Raw genomic sequence first — 22,080 nt, forward strand, 5'->3', positions numbered from 1 at the left:
AGTGTCTGCAAGCTGCAAGGCCAGTGTGAGGTGAGAACTGCTACAAGCAAAGGCTGTTAAAGTGCTCAGGACCAAAAGATGTTCTTGCAACAAGGACAATGGTTAAACAACACTGAAGAGTGTTCACACATTAATACACTGCAGGTTTCTTCTCTGAGTTTCAAGCATGAGAGTGTGACGTGCATCCCACACAGGCACGGTGAATAACCCAGAGCAGTGGTGGCTCTGGGTAAGTCCAATCCAAGAGCTGAGTGAGCAGAACTGTGGCACTTCTGCTCTTATCAGGTGTCCCTAAAAACATGACTCTTGCTGTCTGCAGGTTACCATTGTTTGTACCCAAGCATGTGAGAAGGAGAGATGCTGCTTACTCAATGGAGTTAAAATCTATAATTGCTGTTACTGCTTTGTTTAATGAAAATTACAGAGAATTGTTTCCCAAGGCTGTGTTAGAGCTGTGGTTTGATCACACTGATAGCTGGTGCTTTAACAGCCATTGGTATTAGCAATTATTCGTAGTTGCTGGGACTGTTTGCAAAACTTCTCTTGCTTCACACAATCTTTTGAGAAACAAGGCTGTTCTCTGCTAGATCTCTTGACCTGAAAAGATCTCTAGTCTTTTTAAGTTTTTTAAGTAAAACTTCAGATGCATGGAACAAATACAAGCAAAAAGGGGCAGTGATTTATTTGTCGGGGGTTTTTTTAAGATTAAATTCAAGTTGACCACCTTTTTATGTACAAAATTAAGCATCTTGATAGATATGGACCAAGGTTTCTTTTGTTGTTTTTCAGATTTTTTTCTTATTTGCAAAAGTGAGTTGACATTATAAAATTGCCCCTTCACTTTGACAGAAAAACTATCTCCTGTCCAAACCTGGCCATTATCTCAATATGATGATAAGGTTTTTGTGTCATTCCATGCTTTGAGAAACAAGTGTCAGCTCACTTTGACTCACTACTGAGTAGAAATACCAGTTTGCCTCAAAGGCAGCCTGCACAGAGCCCCAGACACAGAGGCTGTGAGCCAAGCACAGCGACCCCACCATGCTCAGTCAAGCTGTGATTTTACAACACCAATGACATGCCCATGTTAGTGGACAACAGATAATCACAGAACATTCTGAGTTAGAAGGGACCCACGAACATCAACTCTTAAGTGAAGGGCTCACACATGGATTGAACCCACAGTCTTGGTGTTATTAGCACCAACTATAACAAGATCTGTGAACTATCCTCTGTCCCTGCCCAGAGGTTCCTGAATATCTGAACTGTGGCTCTAAGAGCTCTTCCTGTGCAATTTAAGAAATTATTTTTTTATAAGCAAAAAAACATTCAACAAGAATTTTGGGTTCTGTTATTTTAAGCAATTTGTTAAAAAAACCATCACCTCACAAACATTTGAATGGGCAGTTCTTCCTGATTCCAGTTAAGAGCTCAAATAACTCAAATTAATTCCCCCATTTATACCTTCTCCCTCTTACTGACCCTTTGCAGAGGATGGTGCTGGTGTGGTACAGTGCTGCTTCACCTGGAAGCCACCACCACCTCCATGTCCAACTGCTCCAGCTCTGCCCAGCACACACAGCCACACTCCTGCTGTTGGAGTGGTCAGTGCCTCGTGTGTGGTGATACAAGGGGAACACAACTCCACTGCCCCGTGACCGCGTTTCCCAGATCTCCATCTCTCACCAACACTGCCTGGTTTCACTTCCGAGGAACTGGATCAAATAACAGTTCAATTGTCCTGCACTGAATTGCACCCAAGCAGTGCTGGCAGTTTAATTAACTCTCAGCTTGAAGCCTCTAATGAAGGTGCTTGGGAGCAGACAGTGGGAATAACCCAAATGATGGCAGAGTTGATCCTAACGGGGCTGAGGTGTTCTCCAGAAGGGAGTGGTGTACAGAGAATGTCTCTGCAACTCACTCAGCCTGTAACCAGCTGTGCAACCCAGAGCACAGAGAGCAGGGATATCAGTTGGAAAAGGTTGCATGTGTTGGGTTGGACCTGGTACAAATTACTTTAGAGGAAAACTTCCTCATACAAAAGATGAGTTTAGGCTGGAACATGACATAAACCTTCTTTTTCAGTGTTTTTAGTGAATTTTGACAGCAGAGACCCTGTGCTAACATGTTCAATCATGTCAGATATAATCTTTAAGGATTTTAAAGGAAAGATTCCTAGAGGCATTTCCTGGATAACAACAAATCTCTCAAATGGGCTTGTACCTGCAGAAGAGGAATTGACTAAAACCACCAAATTCATGGTTGCTTACTTACTGACCACAGCCCATGGGCTGTTTCAGCCCCTGCTTTAGCCTGAGGAGGTGGAACTGAACGTGTGAACTTAATTTCTCTGACAGTTCTGTGTCTGTCTCAGGCTTTTCATAGCTGATTCACACCTGAACTAAAGGCAGTGTGATGATGAGGGTGACTGAGTACTGGCATGGGTTGCCCAGAGATGTTGTGGACTCTCCATCTTTGGAAATGTTCAAAAACCACCTGGACACAGTCCTGGGCCATTTGACTAGAGGTGAATTCTTGAGCAGGAGGGATTGACCGATGACTTCCACAGGTCCCTTCCAACCTCAACCACTCTATGGACTGCTCACTTCTGTGCTATGAGCTGTTCTGTTCAGTCCCCATTTGCTGAAGTGGATCTGCTTCTAGGTGCGAAGTCTAGGAAGTAAGTGACTATCATGCTGGCAGGTGGATGGTTTTGGAAAGTATAAATAAATGTCTCATTCTACTTTTACCTCTCTTCTTTCTCCCCATAGGGAATCAGTGTGGTGTATTCAGCCAACTGGTCACCTCTGTGGATGTAGAAGAGGGTGAATTCTTCATAATTTTTATTTCTTTTCTTTCTTCTGGCCACCTAAAATTCTACCGAGCAGAAGACAGCTTTCCTGGAAATGAGTCATCATAACAAACCTTTCTGTGAACAGCTTTTGGGCAGCAGTGTATGGTATGTAGATAATTTACAGCATTTGCTGTTCAAGATTATAACAGTTTTTATTGGGCCTTCCAGTCTTGGGCAATACTATGATGCCCTTACTGGAGAGACAGTAAATAAATCAGATGTTTACCATGATGAGTCAAACATCATGACTTTTAAAAACTTCATTTTCTGAAAGTATTTGCTCTTTGCTTGAAACATGTTGTTCATCCTGACACATTTCCTAAGAAATCTGCAAAAAAACCCAAAGACAAAACAAATACAAAGGAGGAAACATATGTTTTAAAATGGGAGACTAGTTCTTCTGAAAACATTTGTATGTTTGTCTGAGTCTCCAGATATGAGCAGTTTTTTCATTTTATTGAGACAGACTTGCAGCCCAACTAGATTTGACATGAATAAGTAAGAAAGACCCTCCAAAATCTGGTGCTACAGGAGAAACAACATGTTGCTGTATCCAAAACATCCAGAGGGGAATTATGCAAAGAGATTAATCATCACCGGAGCAAAGTCTTAATTTCAAGATCCCAGGGCTGATTTGCGCTGGGCCACAGCACCAACTTCTCTTCCTGTGTGTGAGCCCTGTACAGTAGGAAAGGGCTTCTGCCTCCCTGCACCTGATGTTGGATGAGACTTGAATCTGCTCCAACCCTTGACAAAGGTGTGTCCATCTGTGAACTGCAACAGCACAGAGCTGATCTGAGGGTGGTCCTGAAATACCAGCCCAGGCTGGTGACCAGAAAGACATGGAGCCCTGATCAAGAACTGAGCTATACACTGACCTGTCAGCTGTGACTTTAGTTGGCCACACTCATAACAACATCTGCTTTACTGGATGGGAGTAAACTAAACACAGTCTGAATTTCTGCATAATCTGAGATGATTCAGGATTGCTCTGTCACAAACCTACTGTGAACTTTCAGATATTGACTGACAGCATCCTTTTCTGGAACACAATAAAAGCTGTAATTATTAAACAGCTTGTGGTTGCAGAGAAAAGTCTGAAAACGTGAGGCAGGGGTATATGGATGGCTGAGAAATTGAGAAATAATAAGAAAAAAAATCAAATTAAAGGAACCACAGGCTATGTTAGTTTTAAAAAATTCATGACTTTGAAAGAAACTTAGGGACGGTCAAATTCCTGAAGCAGAATTTACTGACTCTGCTAATTTGTCTTTCTGGCAGTTCGTGTTGACAACAAGCTTATAAAGCTGTACATAATTTTAGAAAAATAAGCAAAGAATAATTTAGTATGTTCTGTAGCTTCTATTGATTATTTCTGGGCTTGAAAACAAGCCATAAAGGAGTTAATGCAATTGCTACAGAGGCGACTCCACTGTCTGTGCTCTGTGCTGCTGGAACCACACCACCATCCCTCAATGGGACTGAGCTGACTCATGCTTTATATGGAAAAGGAGAGTTTCCCATCTGTATTGCCTCTCACTTCAGTTTAACTCCCATAAGCTGCTCAGGGAATTCCCTTCTGCCTCATGATCCTGGTGGATGGCACGTTTTGGGTGTTGTGTTTTCTTCTCTCCCTACTCTGACCGACCCAGAGAGCAGCCTGGGATCTGCAAGCATGGATGGCATGAGGGCACCTGTGGGCACTCAGCCACATATAGGTAAGGGCAAAGCAAAATGAGGGGGTGTTCAATAGCCTGGACAATGCAAGGGCTGGAAAAGAGAAATCGTTAAGGAGGGGGAAAGGAAAAAAAAAAGTTTGGGTCTCCAAATCCCTCTCAGCAGGCTGGAAGGCGTTTCCTGTGGGCTCCCTTGGGAAAGGCTGTGCTCCATGGAGAAAAGAGCTTGTTCCTACATGCCAGGAGGGTGGCACACTGAGGCAAGAATGGCTGAAGAGAGGGAAGAGAAAGAAAGTCAAATATAGAAGAACAAAACTGAGAAAGGAAGCTCAAAGAGGGAGAAACAATGGCAGTGCTGTCAGGAGCCAACGACCCAAAGACATCGATCTTATCTGTGCAAGTAGGAGGGGATCTGATAACGCACAAGGTGGTTGTTGTCTTTGCACTCTGTCCTGTGTCCTCTAATAGGTATATGTGAAACCTGCAACTCCACAGCTGGTGTTTGGGGCTGTCAGCCCAAGGAGCTTTCACTTCCCATTCATTACTGCCAGAGTGAGCTGCTGGGAAGCCACGGAGCACAAAGCAGTGCCACTCATGCTGCTGTCGCTCCTATTTTCTGCTCCATGAGCCACAGAGGAGCAGAGCAAAGCAAGAGGAGGACAGGGGAACCAGACTGCCTGAACACCTCATCACAGCTGAGATTTACCCTTCTCTAAGGCAGCTGATGGAAGAGGTTATGGCTGGGTTGCTCTGCATCGGTTCCATTTGGATTTGGAGGATTCACTGGTTTGGGCTTGTTATTGAGTAGCAAAAAAAAAAAAAAATAAATCTTTATTTTCTACTGTGCTGTACAAGCATTTTTGATGAGAGGTGCAGGGCTGGCAGAGCCTGAAGAGTGAGTGAGAGTCTTCCTGAGCATATCCAGATGGGATCGGGCTGGCACGTGCCTTTCTCACCTGTGTTGTTGCAATGGGCCATTTTGCCTGGTGTGGGGGAAACAGCAGGAGATTTCTTTCCCCAATTAAGTGATTAATTAGACCTATTTCAGTATTTAAAGAGATTGCTAAACACTATAATTTCAAGAAAGCCAGGAGAGTCAGCTTGGGGTGACTCCAAAAGTGGTATGTAGCCCTAAGGGTGAGAGTGAGGAACCTGACTCCAGGCTGTACCAGGGACTTTCTCAGTCTTTTTAAAGGCAGTAAATTAGGCTTTTAAATGTTTTTCTGAATGCTCAGAGCTCAGGCCCAGCCTAAGGTCCTTCATTTGCATCTTGTTTCCCAAAAAATATCTTGTTTCTGAAACTACCCTTTAGCACATCACTGTGTTCTGCCTGTGTTTGTCAGCCAGTCTGGAGGAGAGCAGAGCAGCTGCTGGTGGCTGTTCTGTGCAGGATCAGGACCTGAGATCTTCTAGAAATTGTTCTTTGTTTTCCACTTGTAAATTAGGAGTCCCAGCACCTTCCTGCTTCAGGGGTGTGCTGCAAACTGAGGGCTGGTGTAGGTTGTGAAGTGTGAAGATGCATAAGGTAAGAGATATACCAGTGCATTTGGGTTTATTTGTTACAGACTCTGCTCTCTGTATTGTTGGAGAATGGGCTAAGGCACAAAAAAAAAAAAGAAATTATGATTTAAAAAATTATTTCTGTGGAAATTACTGGCTTTGTGCTCTTTTCTCTTGGCCCTACCCTTCTGAGGTTTTGTATGACAGCACTGGGCCCCTGGTCCCACCTGTGAGATTGAGCCATGACTGTGCTTACAGACTTCCTGATGCAATTTGACCTACAGGGCTTGATTTTGAAGAGGCTTTATTGATTTGTCACTTAGGAGAGAAGTGATAAGCCATCCTTCTTGCTAGTGGAGATCCTTCTGTCTCTGTATCCTCAGCACAGCATCCGCTGCAGCCACGTCTCCTGCAGAGAGGTGAAAGTTGAATGTCTTTTTGGAGCAGACTCTCAGGGTTTCCAGGCCAAATCTCTCAGCTCTTTTCAACAGCCAGTGAAAACAAAATGAGAGCTCCTTAGGTCTGGGATTTATTTTGTTACTTGTCTGCGACTCCAGGCACAGCAGGACCTCGATCTGCACTGGGGGACCTGACGCACCACCCGAATAACGGAGGGATGCTGGGGCTGCAAGGCCCACCCAGAGGCCCGCAGAGTCATGTCTAAAGGTCAGCTCAACTGCATCTACACTGCTCCTTACTGTTGTTCCTTTTAGGTGTCCTCAGAAACACCCTCCACTGATGGCCCCCTCAGCCAGGGATACAACATTCAGTCCCAGGTGCAGGGAGCGCTGACCAAACTCAGCGGCTTTTCTATATCAGCTCCAGCTTCAGCTGAAGAGAAGTGTCTGATGAAAATGCAGTCCTTATGATGTATTTATGGTGTGTTGCCAAAGGGAAAAAAGCTTGAGTAAAAGCAAGGGATTGTTTTTTTCATTTTTTTTTTTTTTGGACAAAAATGTTTTGAGGCAAATTTGTGGAACAGTTTCACACAAGAAAGCTGGTCAAAACTTGGAAAAGAAAACAAAGTAATTTGGTCCTTCTTTTTTTTCCAGTCCAAAATACCCCATTTTTAAATGTGTCCATGATATTTTAATTATTTTTTTCTGGATCAAACAAACCAAAAGTGCTTCAGCTTAAGGCTGAGCAAGAAAGCTTGGATTAGCCCCAAATGATGGTGTTTTGTTGTTCAGTATTTCATTTTCCTGAGGCCAGCAGCACAATCATTTGGCATCAATCAAAAAAAAAAAAAATGCTTTCAATTCTTTGCTCATTTGTGGTCTGATAGATCCTCCCTGCTTCCCTACCAGTTGGGTCTGTCATACTGTGGCAGACCTCCACATTTGTAGGGTTTGTGCCTTCAAGGCTACAACTGCTCTAGAATTAGAGAAGCCAGCCTTTCCAAATGCCTGAGGCACTCCTCCCCTGTCCTGTCTGATTCCAACACCCAATTTGTTCTGACCATGGTTCCCTGTGCCCCCTCATCCAGCGTGGAGGAATCTCACCCCCAATACAACAAGAATAGTTCAATTTCTATTGCTGCAGGGGGTAGTAACTTTAAAAAGGAAAAAAAAAACCCACTTCTGAGAAGTAATCTATTCCATTGTTATTTGGAATAGTAGTTGTAAAAATAATAATGATGAAAACAAATATTAATAGCCAGACAGGGCCAGGGCTAGGGGCAGGCAAAATCACTGCAACTGCTGGGAGCAGAAAAACAGCTCTGACCCAGCTGTTTTCTGTCCTGGTTAGCAGATGCCTCCTTTGCCTGTGGAAAAGCCCTGGAAAGCACATGCTGCTACTTCAGAGAGAAAGAGAAAAGGCTGAGGGGCACCAGTGGCTGCCAGAAGTAAGATCCCTCTCACTCCTCTTACCTTAGGGAGGCCAGAAATTACTGTGGCTACTTGGACATGAAGCCTTGAGCTCCTTCCCCTTATTCAGTGTTTTGCATCCAGGAATTTTATAAACTTCCATGATAATTCCTAAATCTGAGAACAATAAAACAGAGTACACCTCAAGCTTACCTCTCAGAGCACTTTGCAAATATCTTGGGTTTTTTTAACAATTCCCTTTAACGTAGGAAGTCAGGTAAAGGAAGGGTTATTTGGCTGACCCAAATGAATCTGCCAGGCCAGTGGCAAAGCTGACTGCAACATTAGTCTTCATTTACAGAGCCACGAGAGAATCCATAAGTCAGTATCACTGTACATTTTCCCATCCTCTAGATAAGACACAGGGTAGTCCATCAAAGTGTTTCTTTATTTGTACAGCAAACTGGAGGTATTACTTATTTTTGGGTGTTACTTACTTTTGGATGTTGTTTTCATGGGGAGGGGGAGTGGGGGAGTGGCCAAGGGGAAGAATTCATTTATAATGCATCATCCAAATACTATTATTATCAGAGCAGAGGCAACTGGTCAACCTCAACTACCTCTGTGTGCAACCTAAAGCAAGAGTAAAGACCATTGTTGTGTTACGTGGTGGGGCAGAATGGGAAGGGAGTTGTGCAATGAAGTGCAGTGTGTGATGTATAAGGGTTTTTCTTTTTTCTCCTTCCCACCCAACACAACAAAATCTCAAGAGATGTCAGACATGGGCAGGGCAAACAGCTGATCTCTGCTTACATTTTGGACGTGCCTCTCAGTGGGTGGGTTTTCCAAAATGTGTCTATAATTGCAAAGGAACACAAGTGCAGAAAGCTCCTGGGAGCTCAGCTAAACCACTTCCCTCAGCTGGGTTGACTTAACAAGATCAAATACATGTGAACAGGATGAGAAGTCACAGGTTTAAACTGCTGCTCAGGAAATTCAGGTTAAACGTTAAGAAAAACTTTCTGACAGTGAGAACAGTTGAATATTAATAGAAATTGCCGTGGGAGGTTGTGTACCTAGTGCCACTGGAGGCTGCTAAGAACAGGTTAGAAAAACATCTGTCAGGAATGATGCAGGCAGAGTTGGTCCTCACTTGGGGAAGAAGTATGAATTAATTGTCCCCCCAAGTTCCCTTTCAGCCCAATTTTCTCTGCTTCTGCAAAGTTGCATAGTAGCGGTTGACAGATAAATTATAATATTACAATTTATTTTTCTTTTCTAAAGTATATATTTTGAGTTCTCTCTCCAGTGTAGTATGAATACAGGTTTCAGTCAGGAAAGGTCCATAAGCAAATAAATCTCAGAATTATTACACTGGCAAGCAAGACCAACACCATTTTTTTTTAAGGGAATGACTTTTCAGCAGGGAAAAAATAAAGCCTCAAAGAAGGTGTATCAACCTGGGGATAATCACTGTTATATTAAGAAAATAAATCTAGAGTGTATCAAAAGTTCATATCTTTGGGGAGAAAAGAGAGGGAAAGAAGAGAAAGAAAAGCACAGATATCATTAGAACAAAACCCTAGAAGAGGAAAAAGTCCTAAACAAATTAAATTATACATCTAGCAAGCACAAACAGACATCTGCTTTCAAAAGAAATTTAACCCAATTCTTCAAAGAAACAAAACTCAGCAGTAATTAGTAAGCGCTTTTATCTCTTCTGGATTAGAGTATCCAATAAAGCTGAATTCCTAGAGGTGATGTTCCTCCTCCCCAAAATATGAATCATTAGAAGATGTTGTGCAAGGCTTTTGCTGCTTCAGCCCAATAGGATGCCACTGAAGTCGGACAGCTTGGGCTGTTCTTATTCTGCATATCAAAAAATCAGTTGTGGCCAGACCCCGAATGCAAAGATGAGAAAAAGAAACTTGGGGAAACTGGGACTCCTCCTTTGATGTTCTGTGAGTTATGAATCAGGCCTTAAAATCCTGCTGATCTCCAGGGTTTTGACACAATACTAAAGTTTTGTAACTTCTTCAGGAGAGTGAAGCGGGAGTGTAATGTAGGAAGGAAACACGGTAAGAAATAAAATTCCTGCTTCTTTGCTTGGGTGCATGTGCCCTGGCCACAGAAAGCGAAACCAGTTCCTTGCTTATAAACTGGACATTGTGCTATGGCCAAGACAGATAAAACTCTGTGGCAGCAGAGTGCAGACCTGTATTTCAGATCACTTGAAAATCCAAGTTCAGAACTCTCAGTCAGAGGAGGATGTAGATCCCTGCCATAACCCCAAGGCCTTAGGAAAGCTCTTGTTTACTTTTTGTGGAAATTTCATGCCAGGACTAAGTGACTTCTGCTCGCCAATCAGTAGCTCTTTTTTTGACATGAATAAAAACACCATAAAACCCCCACAGAAAACTTGTCACGTCTCACCCATGTGTGCTCACACAACAAGTATTTCAATGTGTGTTTGTCTTTTCTTTATGCCTCTGAAGTTTCCAGAGCATCCCCTGATCCTGTAAGTGAAATAGGAGGCTGGTGATCCAGGAGGGATTTGCCCCCAGGTGTGACCGTGGTTTTGCTGTGAAGTGATGGGCAGTGAGGGTGGGAAAACCCAGCTCAGGCAAAGCTTGTGCTGTCTGCTGTCCTTCCAAAAAGGAACAGAAAAAGGAATCATTGCAGAAATATAGATCGAGGTGGAAAAATACAACTCAGGTATGTTTTCAAACTGCTTTGGAAAAAATGAAGGTCAATTCCTGTGCTGCTGCCTTTTGACTTTCCAGCCAAGAGACATGGTCCTGGTAGCCCAAAATCTGCACACTGAGCTGAGTGGATGATAAGCACCCAGATAAAGAGTGGCAGAGTTTGCCAGATATTTTCTCCAGCCAATTCCTTCAGCCCAAACATGCTCATCACTCTTCTATGGATTTAGACATTTCCCAGTGGGTAGCTTCTTTTCCTTTTGTTCCCATGCTTCAAGAGACAGAGTTAATCTGTCTCAGCAGAGGTGCCCAGGCCCTGGGCTGTCAGCAGGGTTCATATCAGTGCCATTAATCATCTGGTAGTTGCTGTTCTTTCATTTCCTTTTGCTAACTTGTGTTCCCAGCTGTCCTCCCCTGCTTTGAGGCAGAGATCTCTCTGCCTGACCTGTATGGGCAGGAGTAAGAGGCAGCTTCAGGCTGTGCATGGGAAGGGAGACCTGCTGTGCCAGTCCTGTGGTGGCTTTAACTGTGCCTCAGATGTGGGGCAGCTCCAGCCATCACCAGCTTCTCACCAGTGCATCAGTTCCTACAGTCTGGAGCCTCTGGACCTCCCCAGCAGTGGGATGCCATTTCAGAACAGAAAACTTGTCCCTTGCCCAAACTTCAGACGTGTACCCTTTGCTGTTGTGCTTGTTGCAGCCTCCCGTGCCACAAGCTGGGTAGTTCCTGTAAAGCCAAAGAATTTCCAGCTTTTTTCCTTACATAGATACATCACAGAAAACTTAGGATTTGGGGTTTTTTTTTCCAGACACATATCTAAGTAAGAAGACATGTTTCTTTCATTCTCCACAGTTATCACACAGAAGACATACCATTATTCTGTGATCCCTATACAAATCTTTCTTTTTTTTCTGTATTTCTACTTCTAATATATTTTCTCTTATTATTGAGACAAATTCCTGAGATTAAATGAGCTGAGGTTATGTTGGATAAGCTTATTATTCTTATTAATACTGAGATAAGTTCCTGTCATTAATAACAGGTGTAATTATTAGTAATATTGTCATTTACTGTTTATATACTGTTGTGTGTGCTCATTTCTTTCCAAACAGGTAAAAATTATTGCTGTTATTTTAGTGCAACCACCTTTGGTCTGCCAGCACTGCTCCTTTCTCTCATTCTCTGTCTCTTTTCAGGAGGTTTGGACACATCAAGGACTGCCGTAGGTGACAGCAACCTGAGGAAAGGTGGGATGTGGATGTCCTGATGACAACCTGAGCAGCAACATGGGAAGCAGAAGTAAAAACATGAAACTAAGGCTCTCTATGTATCATAGGTAAGTCTCTAAAGGGAGGCAAAGGAGACCATATACATAAAAGTGATGTTCTTCACAAAGTGGTGAGCCATCATCAGGGTTCATTCTGTGCCCCGGGTTCTCTATGGAGGCAGTCAGGACAGCCACAGCACTTGGTCCTGCAATTACAGTGTCTGGTATGGAGTGGGTGTCTCAAGTGCCTGGGATTTTTTAATAATTTATTTCTATTTCTACTTTATTTAAGCATTGTGGTATCTCTCTGATACATTTATCGATCAAATGGCACTACTTTTGCAACAAGAAAATCAGATCTCATTTAACTTTGTCTGAAAAGTAGAACTGGTAAATCAAAAATATGTGCAGAGTAAAGGCCATGAAGGTGAAGGCAGAGTGCTGAGGTTTAGTGGTAGGATGTGTCTGTCTGTTGTAGCTACTTTAACTGTGCTTCCAAATTAAAAAGGAGAGAGCCTAAAAATAGATTGCTAAAAGCCTTTTCTCATTCCTAGGCCAACTCCAGAGAGGCAGGAATCTTACTCAAACCCAGCCAAAGGGAGTGCCACATTTCTGAATTGTAGCAGGAGCTCCCTTGTTCTGAGTCCAAAACTGATCTCAGAAGCTCAGACCAAGCTGGGCTAAGCCTTCCCAAGCCCAGTATTTCTGTGACCCCAGCTGAAGTCCTGGCGAGCAGTCAGCTCCCTGAGCAGTGAGATGCAGAGCAGTCGGATCAGGTGCTGCCTCTCTTTGCCACATTCCCACGCTTGTTCTGTCATCTGCAGAAGGCAGCATTCCCACTACGCTGCAGCAGAGATACTGCTCAGTGGCTGCTGTTGCTGATCTCCCCTAATTACCAGAAACATTGCTTTAAGAAGCTACAACTTCCTGGCATGATGTGAAAAACGAAGCGTTTAGAGTTGAGTAATAGGTAATTGCAGGCTGGAGCATCTTTAATCACTTTCAATTTTAAGTACATTTTTGAAGAGCGTGGCTCATTATTACCTGGCAGATCTTGATGGAGTTCTACATTTCTGGTAGCCTAGATCACAAATGAAAAAAAGAATTTTGCATACAGGGTGTAATGGTTGGCAATTACAGCACAGCTTAACTCCCTGCTCTTATGTGGGCTTTCCTGTGACTGTGGAAAAGTCATGGAGACATTTGTGTGTGGAAGGACTATAGTGCTGCAGAGCCTACCACTTTAGATCACCTGAACTCCAGGTCCTGTGAAATCTGATCCATAAGGCACATAAATTTATTATAAGAAAAAGAGTGACCCGTGAGAGGCTGTGTGTAGACACAGAATTTTAGACATTAGTCAGCAGAAAAGGCTGTGCATCAGCTTCATGACTGCTCAGAGAAAGGTGCTGAACTTCTGAGACCTCCAGCCAAGAGCCTACTAAGTCCAGTTTGTTTAGATCTGCACTTCTTGCAGTGCCAATCCTATCTATAAAATGAAGATAAATCTCATGGAAATGCATTGATAGCAGGAGCTCAGCTCTAGCTTTCAAGCAGTGTTTATGCACACATTTAATAGAAAAGGAGAAAAATGGACATATTCTTTTCAATTACTATCCCCACAGCATGTTCTGGCTCTTCTCCCGTCCACTGGCTGCTCTTCCTCACCCAGCACAATCACTGACCAGCATGTTTTCAGCCCAGGCGATATTTCTGCCTGATACTTTGAAAGCAAAGAAACGACACCACCTGGCTGGAGTGGAGAGGAGATGAAGCTCAGCTCCAGACAAGGCAGATGCCATTGTCCTTCATTCCATTTTCCTGAGAGTGGTGTCTTGAGCAGCAGGACACACACAGTCCTGGATGCTGCCCTCCAAATGGCCTAAAATAATTGTAATAATCCCCTGTTGACTGTGTTACTGTTCATCTGCAAATGCCCTAATTTTGTAACCAGCATGTTGATGGAAGCTGTTTTCCTCCCACTTTGTATTCCCAAATACATTTTGCCACTGTATGCTCAAGACATTTCTTGCCAGCAAATGGAGTCCTCTTCCCACTCCTCTTGTGGCAGGGGAAGGATAGATCCTCTGCCCATAGTAGTGCACAGGGATGTGCATCTGACCACCCATATCCTATGTGTCCAGGCATTATATACTGCAGTGACCTTTTGGAGAGCAAAGGGAGGGACAGCAGTCCAAGGATTGGACAAATTACATGTTTTTTAAATAGAATTTATATGCTGGAGTAGGGAAGGAAAGTATTTAAAGGACTCCCTGCACCATCAGAAACCTGGCCACATATATGATTGGCACTTGCACTGCTAATGAGACCATTTCTATTATAATGAGCTCATTACTATTTTTATTGCTATTGTATTTTGCATGTTTCACAAATCGTACAGGGAGCTGCTTTTTGTTTGCACTTTCTCTTTCTACCTTGGAGACTCTCAGGGCAATCCCAGTGGCTGCATAACACAGATGAATGAATTAACCCCTGTGGAGAGACGGAGCGGGGGTGGCTGCTCTTAACTGGTCATGGGGGGAGAGGGAGAGAAAGGAGAGGATTGGAGTCGTGGCTGGAGACTAATTCAGCAAGGAGTTGCCACGCTGTTCTGAAACCCAGTGACATTTTTATGAATGTATCTCCTATTCAGGAATGTCTGCACAAAATTAGTCTGCTCCTGAGAGGATACTTGGCATATAGATTATTCTCTTTGTCAACTGTTTTTTCCAAATATCGATTGGGATCAGACTTTATTTCTCTGCCATTTTGCAGTATTTTGCTTTAATAAATTTTGGGTATGATAACACAAAGAAGTGTTGGCTTTGCAGCAGTGTTCAAGTTTCCAGTGTTGCTCAACTAGTCTGATTCATGTCCCTTGAGATCATCCTTTCCTTTTTTGAGTTCCAAACACATGTGCAGTAGGACAGACCCCAGAGACAGCTTTTGCTGGCTGCCAGTGATCCCACTGGCTTGGTTTGCTTTGGCTTCAGCTCCTTACCATTACCAATTCCAGTTGGCTTCTCAGTAGCCACTTCCTCAGCTTTAGCTCTCAGTGAATAGCCAACACCCTGCAAATAATCCTCTGCTGACTTTCAGGCTACTTGGCTTCACCAGTGCAGCATGAGGTGCAACTCAGAGAGGGGACTAAAAGGGGCAGTTCCACTGCTACCCTATGGAAGCTTCCAGAAACCTCTGGAGTGAAAATGAGTCATCTCTGCAAATCACCTGCTGGAAAATGATATTGCTGTATCATATGGCTGCCACTAACAGGTATAACCACAGGAGATTCTGATGGAGCAGAGAAAATATTAGGATGCATAGTTATGGAACTGGTTGAGACTTGCTCTGAACTCTTGCTAAATGCTGTAATTCCATGGATTTGACTTAGAGAGGACAGACCTATGGATTTGAATCACCTTGGATATTATTGGTTGTAGGACCAGCATGGTTTACCTCACCAGGCAGGTGAGAGGTATCCAGAATGGAAATGGCTATTTGCCAGACTGCATTCTTCACCTAAACAACACACCTTTGCCTTTGGCCAGTAGTGAGGAGGTCGACTGTGACTGGATCTGACTTCAGAAAAGGGTTTTTCTGTGCTAGAAACCCCTAGACCAAATATTTTCCTTGCCTATACAATTCAGACATATTCTGCAGTCGTGTGCAGTCCAAGAATTGCCTAAGAAAATTAAATGCCACCAAAGAACACTAATGTAAAAAAAAAAAAAAAAAAAAAAAAGTGTGGGAGTACAGCTGCTTGCTGTTGGAGCTACCAAGCTGCATTTTGAATTTCAGGTTTGTTATTTTGTTAGTTTGATGTTGTAGCTCTCTGACAAGCTCCTTCTGTCTCACTCATTTCCTCTGTGTCCTCTGGCTGCTGAGACATCATCACTCTTCCAAGCCCAGGGTTAGGGCTGGCCTGTTTTTAATACTCTGAAGACTTTGGTGGCATCTGGCAGTAGTACTGCCAGCTGTTGCAGAGAAGATAAAGAAGAAAGGAAAGAAAGACATCAACATTAAAAAAAAAAAATAAAACCAGGCGACTGGGTGTGTTCAAAGTCTCAGTTTCACAAATTTATATTGAAGAAAAATTTGGATAAAGAACTTCTGTGCCTTTCAAATGAACCTTCTCCTACCTTGCTTGAATAGCTCACCAAGGCCAGACAAGATAGAAATAATAAATATATAGAGAGACAGAAAACATGCTGCACCTCCTTCAGGAATTCAGGAATTACTTAAGTGAAACTAAAGCCTGTTTTCCCCAGCATCTTAGAAATATCTCTGTGTTATTGTTCTTTTTTGAGCTTTGTGCTGCACTGATATTTTATGTTTAATAACATGTGGAGTGAAATAGGAGAATTAACAAGAATTTTGCTTCTGGCAAGATTATCTACAATATCTGCTTTTGGCTGGATGTAAAAAGTGTCTTTTCTGCAGGTGTCTGTGGGTGCTTTGGGGTTTGAGACAAACTGCTGTGGGATTTGAGATCCTGCTGCAGAAACCAGCAGAAGTCAGCTGAGACTGGTTCCTTCCTCAGGAAAGGAGGGAAAGGAAAGAGAGAGAAGTAAACTGTCACCCTTTAAATTGGTCCCATACAACCATAATCCCAAGGGAATTCTCTAAAAACTAATGCAAATTGTTATCCACCAGTCTTTCCCCCATGGAGGGGCTACAGGCTTCAAAAAGGAGCCTTTTTCCTTTCAGCTACTCTCAAATTCTGCCTTTTTTCCCTGAATCTGATACCTCTTGGCGGGTTCCCATCAACTCCTTAGTCCCTTGCCAGTGCTGGATACCAAGGTCACTATACAATATTCATACAAAGTGTCTCTCACTACAGGTTGGTAATAACTATAATACAGAAAATGCAAAAAGATGCTTCTGCAGGCTGGTTTGTTTTTTTGCTTGGCTTTTTTGTTTGTTTGGTTGGTTTTTTTTAAGAATCTGCAAGTTTTTACATGTGACTGCTATACTGAAAACCTCAGTGTGTGATCACAGAATTCAGAAGGATGAGACAAAAATGTGAAGTACATCTTTTGCAAACCACAACAGGGTTTTGGCAAGGGAAGTGTCAAAGCAGGAGCCTAGAATGGAAAAAATCCCATATTAGTGGGTACTGGTTAAATCTTCCTTTCCACTATTTCTTTGTATATTTATTATAGTAGCTACCAAAACTCCCTCAGTTATCCAGTCCCTGGGGTTCAATACATCTTACGTTGCAGCTTATCTGAAATGCTTGTATCATACAGGACACAAGAGGAATGCTGAGGATTAAAGTGACAGGGTGGCCAGCACATAAAATAGTCAAGAATTCCAATAACTGGATGACAGATTAACTTATTTTTAGAATGTGATTGACAGGTGATGATTGAATAGTGCTGTGTCCAGTTAGCTCTTGTGGACCCAGTAAAACAATAGTGAAGATGTTGAAAAACTGATGTCACTGCTGACTGAAGATAGTATTCTGGTCCTGTATGGCATTTCTGACATGCAATGATCCAAGTGTCATCTTTTGCTCAGTTTTTTCATGGCTCATTTCTCTTTTTTCTGGTTCTTTTGCCTCTCAGCTCATGACAGAAGGAGGATAAAATGTCACCCCAGGATACTTCTGTAACAGTCCCTATTGTACTTTTCTCTTCCCTTTGAAAGAATGAAAATTTAACACAACTAAGTTATTACTCCATGAGTGCAATAAGAGCTATCCCAAAGACCAGGCTAAGCACCAATATAATGTTAGTGAGCACTGATTCTAAACACTCCTAGGAAAGATGAGGGCAAAAGATGAAGTCAAATGAAGCTGTTAAGAACAACCATATTTGTGCAAAGTCAGTGCCCCTGGTATTTTTGCACCATTTGTTTTCTTTCATTATTAATGAGGGAATGCTTTGTTTCCCCTGTTCCTCTGGATTACAGTTGTGATTCAGCTGTCATATCAACTTGGAACTGGGGCAGTAAAAAATCACTGTGCATTACTGCTTATTGGACTTGACCTGATGTCCCATAATTTGCTGAAGAGGACTTACAGCTTTCATTCATGACCTGGGCCAGACTAATTATTGTAATTCTAAGAGAGGCAATAGTGTAGTTATGGTCTTGGTTTCCTTGTTTGTTCCTTTTCTGTAGGTTCTCAACAAGTAAGATATGTTGCAGTGCAGCAATTCTCTGGGTTACTCTGTCACCTATGTGGAAACAGAACAAAGACAAAAGTCTTCTATAGGCTTCTGGCCTTGATTCAGCCAGTTTGTTTGTTATCTGAAGTACATTCAGTACCAAATTACACTGGAAGCTGTTCTTTTGGATTTTCTATTTGTGTGATGCGAGGTGATGTGAATTTGAATTCACGTCAATGATCTCATTAGGTTTGCCATAGGTAAATATATGCAGACATATAATGTTTTCCTCTAGAACATATCTATGGGTAGTCTGCAAACAAAATTGAAGTGTACCTCTTACAGGTAAGTTTTTGAAACATGGCCCTATGCATATGGTTCTACATTTTGCTTGCTTGATTGAGCCATCAAAATCAACATGTCCTGAGTTCCTCCAGACAGAACCACCTCTCCAAATTGATTCATACTGTGATATTAAGTAACAATGTTGAATTTCCTAGCTAGTTGACTGTGCTATTTAATTAGGGGCCTTTCAAAATCACCTTCAATAGCATCATTGTAACATATGGGTTGAGATTTAGACATACGGCCCAAACACAGAAGCAAAGCACATCACTAATTTTCTGCACACACAGAGAACCACAGCACACAGGCAGTGTGCTCAGACAGGGAGACAGGTCCTGTTTGGTAGGAGCAGAGTATCCACTTATTTTGTATATAATTTGTAGATATGTAATGAACAGCAGAGTTTTACTGCTGGAGAGACATTTAGAGTTCAAAATTCACATGCATTGCTCACTAATCTGCTTGACTTGGGCTGTCCTGGGAAATGCAGTGCTGACTCTGCACTGAGCTCTAAAACACTGAAGGAAGGACAGATGCACAGCAAAGGTTCTACTTTGGGTGGGCCTCTTCTAAAAGATGCATGCAGCTTCCTTCTACTTAGAGTTTCAACTGATTGAGGCTGCTGGGCTGCAACCAGCCATTGCCTTTTCCTGTGCTCGTGGCAGACCAAAGCCTAGAACCCTCTGCAAAGCACAGTCTGCACTTGTAAACACACCGTGAAAGTGGTCAGTTTGTTCAACAAGGAAAAAATAACCCTCAAGCAGAACATTTCCTTTCCTTCTTGTTTCCTGCCATGACACACACTGGGCAAGTTTTTCCTCTTTCCGTTCCTTGGCCCCAGGAATTCTGCAGTCATCAACAGATGCGGGTCTTAACTTCACATTTTAGTCTCTTCATTACACGTTCCCCTGCCTTTTCAATCCACACGAGCCAGGAAAGCCTTGTGGAATGTGACCAACATTTAAAGCATAGCTGGGTGTTTCACAGGCTCCCCAGCTGTGAGCAGGATTTCGGTTCAATTAAGAATAGACCCCCTCCCACTGACTTGGTTCCACAACCTAATTCAAATGTTAACCCTGTAATGCTGATGTTGTGGATTTTCTGGCTGATTTGGAGCTTTTGTGGTAATGTATTTGTTCAAAGAAATGTATTTGTTCAAAGAGAATAGATTCAATCTATAGATACAAACTGGGATTAGTGAAAGAGGTCACCCCCCCAACCCTGTTCGTCTTCGCAGTCTCTCATTTAATTTCAACATCAGCAAAGCCTGAATTTTAATATTATTTGTTATATTTAGGGCAGATGACCTACCCAGTCAAAGTAAGAGATTAGGAATTCATCTTTTAAGGCTTTATGCAAAAATACAGAAAAAAATTTGACCCTGGCTCAAACACTTGGAGTCCATTTGTACGTGATTGTAGAATCAGGGCAAGAATCTGAAGAGAAGAAAATGAAATTATGGTAGTGGAGATCTTTGGGGTTTAATTTAGTTTTTTTTCCCTGCATGAGAGATTCTGTACACAGAAACCTTGAGACAGAGGGTGATTCCTTTGTGAGTTGGGGTATTTGTACCAAACAAGATTACTCAGGAGCAATAAGAATGACCCCAGCCACTGTTTGCTGCTAGAAACATTTCAAGTGGATAAAGACATAGAGTTATTCAGTAATTACAAGGAAGGAAGATCACATGCATTAAAGTGACCGGTTAATAATCAATTCCTGCTGTGAAAACTTTTGTCCTACCTTTGTGTGGAAAAATGCTTATAAAAATCTGTCAGGGAAAAAATGACAGTTCATTAAAAAATAAATAATGTAGCCAGCATTTTATGAAATCCCAGTGTTTTAAAATCACACCTAATTTAATTGCACCCATCTTTTAAAATAATTAAGAACGTGAGAATAATCAGTTTTCCTTTCATTGTAGACCTTATTGTGTGAATTGTGAAAGCATTTTTTATCTGGTTTGCACCCACAGCTTCAACTTTAAAGGTCATCGTGTTTTATCAAGACATCATTTTGTGACAGCTTTTTTAGTATTCTTAGTGGCACTAGCAGCATGCAGAGGCTGATCTTTCTTCAGAAACAGTAAAAGAAGTAAGTGATTTATATATATAACCTAAAAATAATGGATATTCCTTTCATATTTTAATTTAGCACTAATTAGCTGGGAAGTTTTGCATATGGATTTAGAACAAAGGGAACAGATCTGGCCTTCTGCGTTGATTTTGTTACTGAGTTTCAAGAAATTAAACAACTCTAAACCTCAGAAAAAGAAGAAAACTGAACACAATAAATGCTGTAACAAATGAAATAGTGATTTTAAAATTCAGTGATATAGAGAATGACAATAAGACTAAAATATTTCTGAGAAGTCAAAGAGCCCAGATTGTGCATCAATAGCTGTATACGTGAAAGGACAACACAGAAAGCAAATGTAAAAATACTGAAATATTCTGGTTTAGGGGAAACAAATCACCCATGGAGAAGAGGAAGGCAGAACCTCTTCATATTGTCAGTGGGTGCCCACTTGCCACTGATGGAGCTGGTGCTGCAGACAGCACACACTCGGTAGAATTTCAAAAGGACATTGGTGTGAAGTCTTTGCATAAGTAGTAACAGGTCTCAGGTTTCTCAGCAGCACCTGCAGTTGTGAAACTCAGTTTTGCCCCTTCTTTAAATGTACCTGCAAGAGCATTATCCCTGCTTATTTCTCATACAATACCAAAAGAACTGGCTACAAGAAGGGGCAAGGCTGAAAGAACCAATAGGACAGTGTCCCAGGCCACATGCACTGCCTGTTAGCTCTTCTTGTACCTTCAGTGAGGCAAATTCAGGAGTAAATGCTTTATAGCACTGGAAAAATTACCAAAGCACTAGTATGGAAATTGTATTGTTATTGCAGATCCCCTGTTGGATCCAGCTTTTGAAGCATGGATGGCAGGACTGAATAGAGATTGTGGAAATCTTGAGCTGGTTCTCAATGCCAGCAAGGGCTCTGTGATTCACAGGGAAAAAAAACCACAGCCTGTCCCTATTCATTTCCCCAAGCATAAACCACGTAAAACTCTTTGGAGTGACCTCCCCTGACTTTGTTTTGTTTTGTTTTGTTAAGGGAGATTGTCTCTTGCTTGAGCCCCTATTAGGACTGCATTGTGAAATAGTTTACTCCAGAGCAGCTCATAGAGTCAGGTTCTTGTGTTCCTTTAGTCTTAAAACACTTTGAACATTTTACTTTTCTTCAAAGGATGTTTCTTCTTTGAGATGAAGCCATTTGCTTAATGGTTTAGAGTATTTCATATCCTCTGTTTTCTCCCCAGAAAAACTCTCTTTGTAAATGAAACATAGGCCTAGATCAATACCCTTCTCCTTGCTGCAGGGTAGCATAATAACTGAAAGATGTTCTTATAATTGTTCTGAGGACACAGGGATTGTTTCATTTATGCAAGTGAAACATGTTGTTAAGTCATCTGATGATATGTTGACTGTAAAATTTCTGTACTTGTGGCAAAATGTCAATATTCCTAAAGCATCCTACAGTCAGCAGTTTCCGAATACAGGTTATTTGCAAAATAGCCTCAACACTATAATCCAGTGACACGCAAATCTGCTGCTCTCTAACTTCCAGCACTGTCTGTTCCAAATCCAAAGTTAAATGGATTCTACTCCAAGAGCTGAATCGTCACCTAAACTGCAGTGCTTGAAAGATTTGCTGTTACTGAGGAAATTGGTCTCCTACATATTTCTATTCAATAATTTCCCAAAGACCTATTTTCAGTGCATATATTGCAGTGTTGTAACTTCTGGAAAAACTAATAGAC

This window comes from Lepidothrix coronata, unplaced genomic scaffold (genome assembly GCF_001604755.1).
Source record: "Lepidothrix coronata isolate B3197 unplaced genomic scaffold, Lepidothrix_coronata-1.0 Scaffold41, whole genome shotgun sequence".
Lineage (NCBI taxonomy): Eukaryota > Metazoa > Chordata > Aves > Passeriformes > Pipridae > Lepidothrix > Lepidothrix coronata.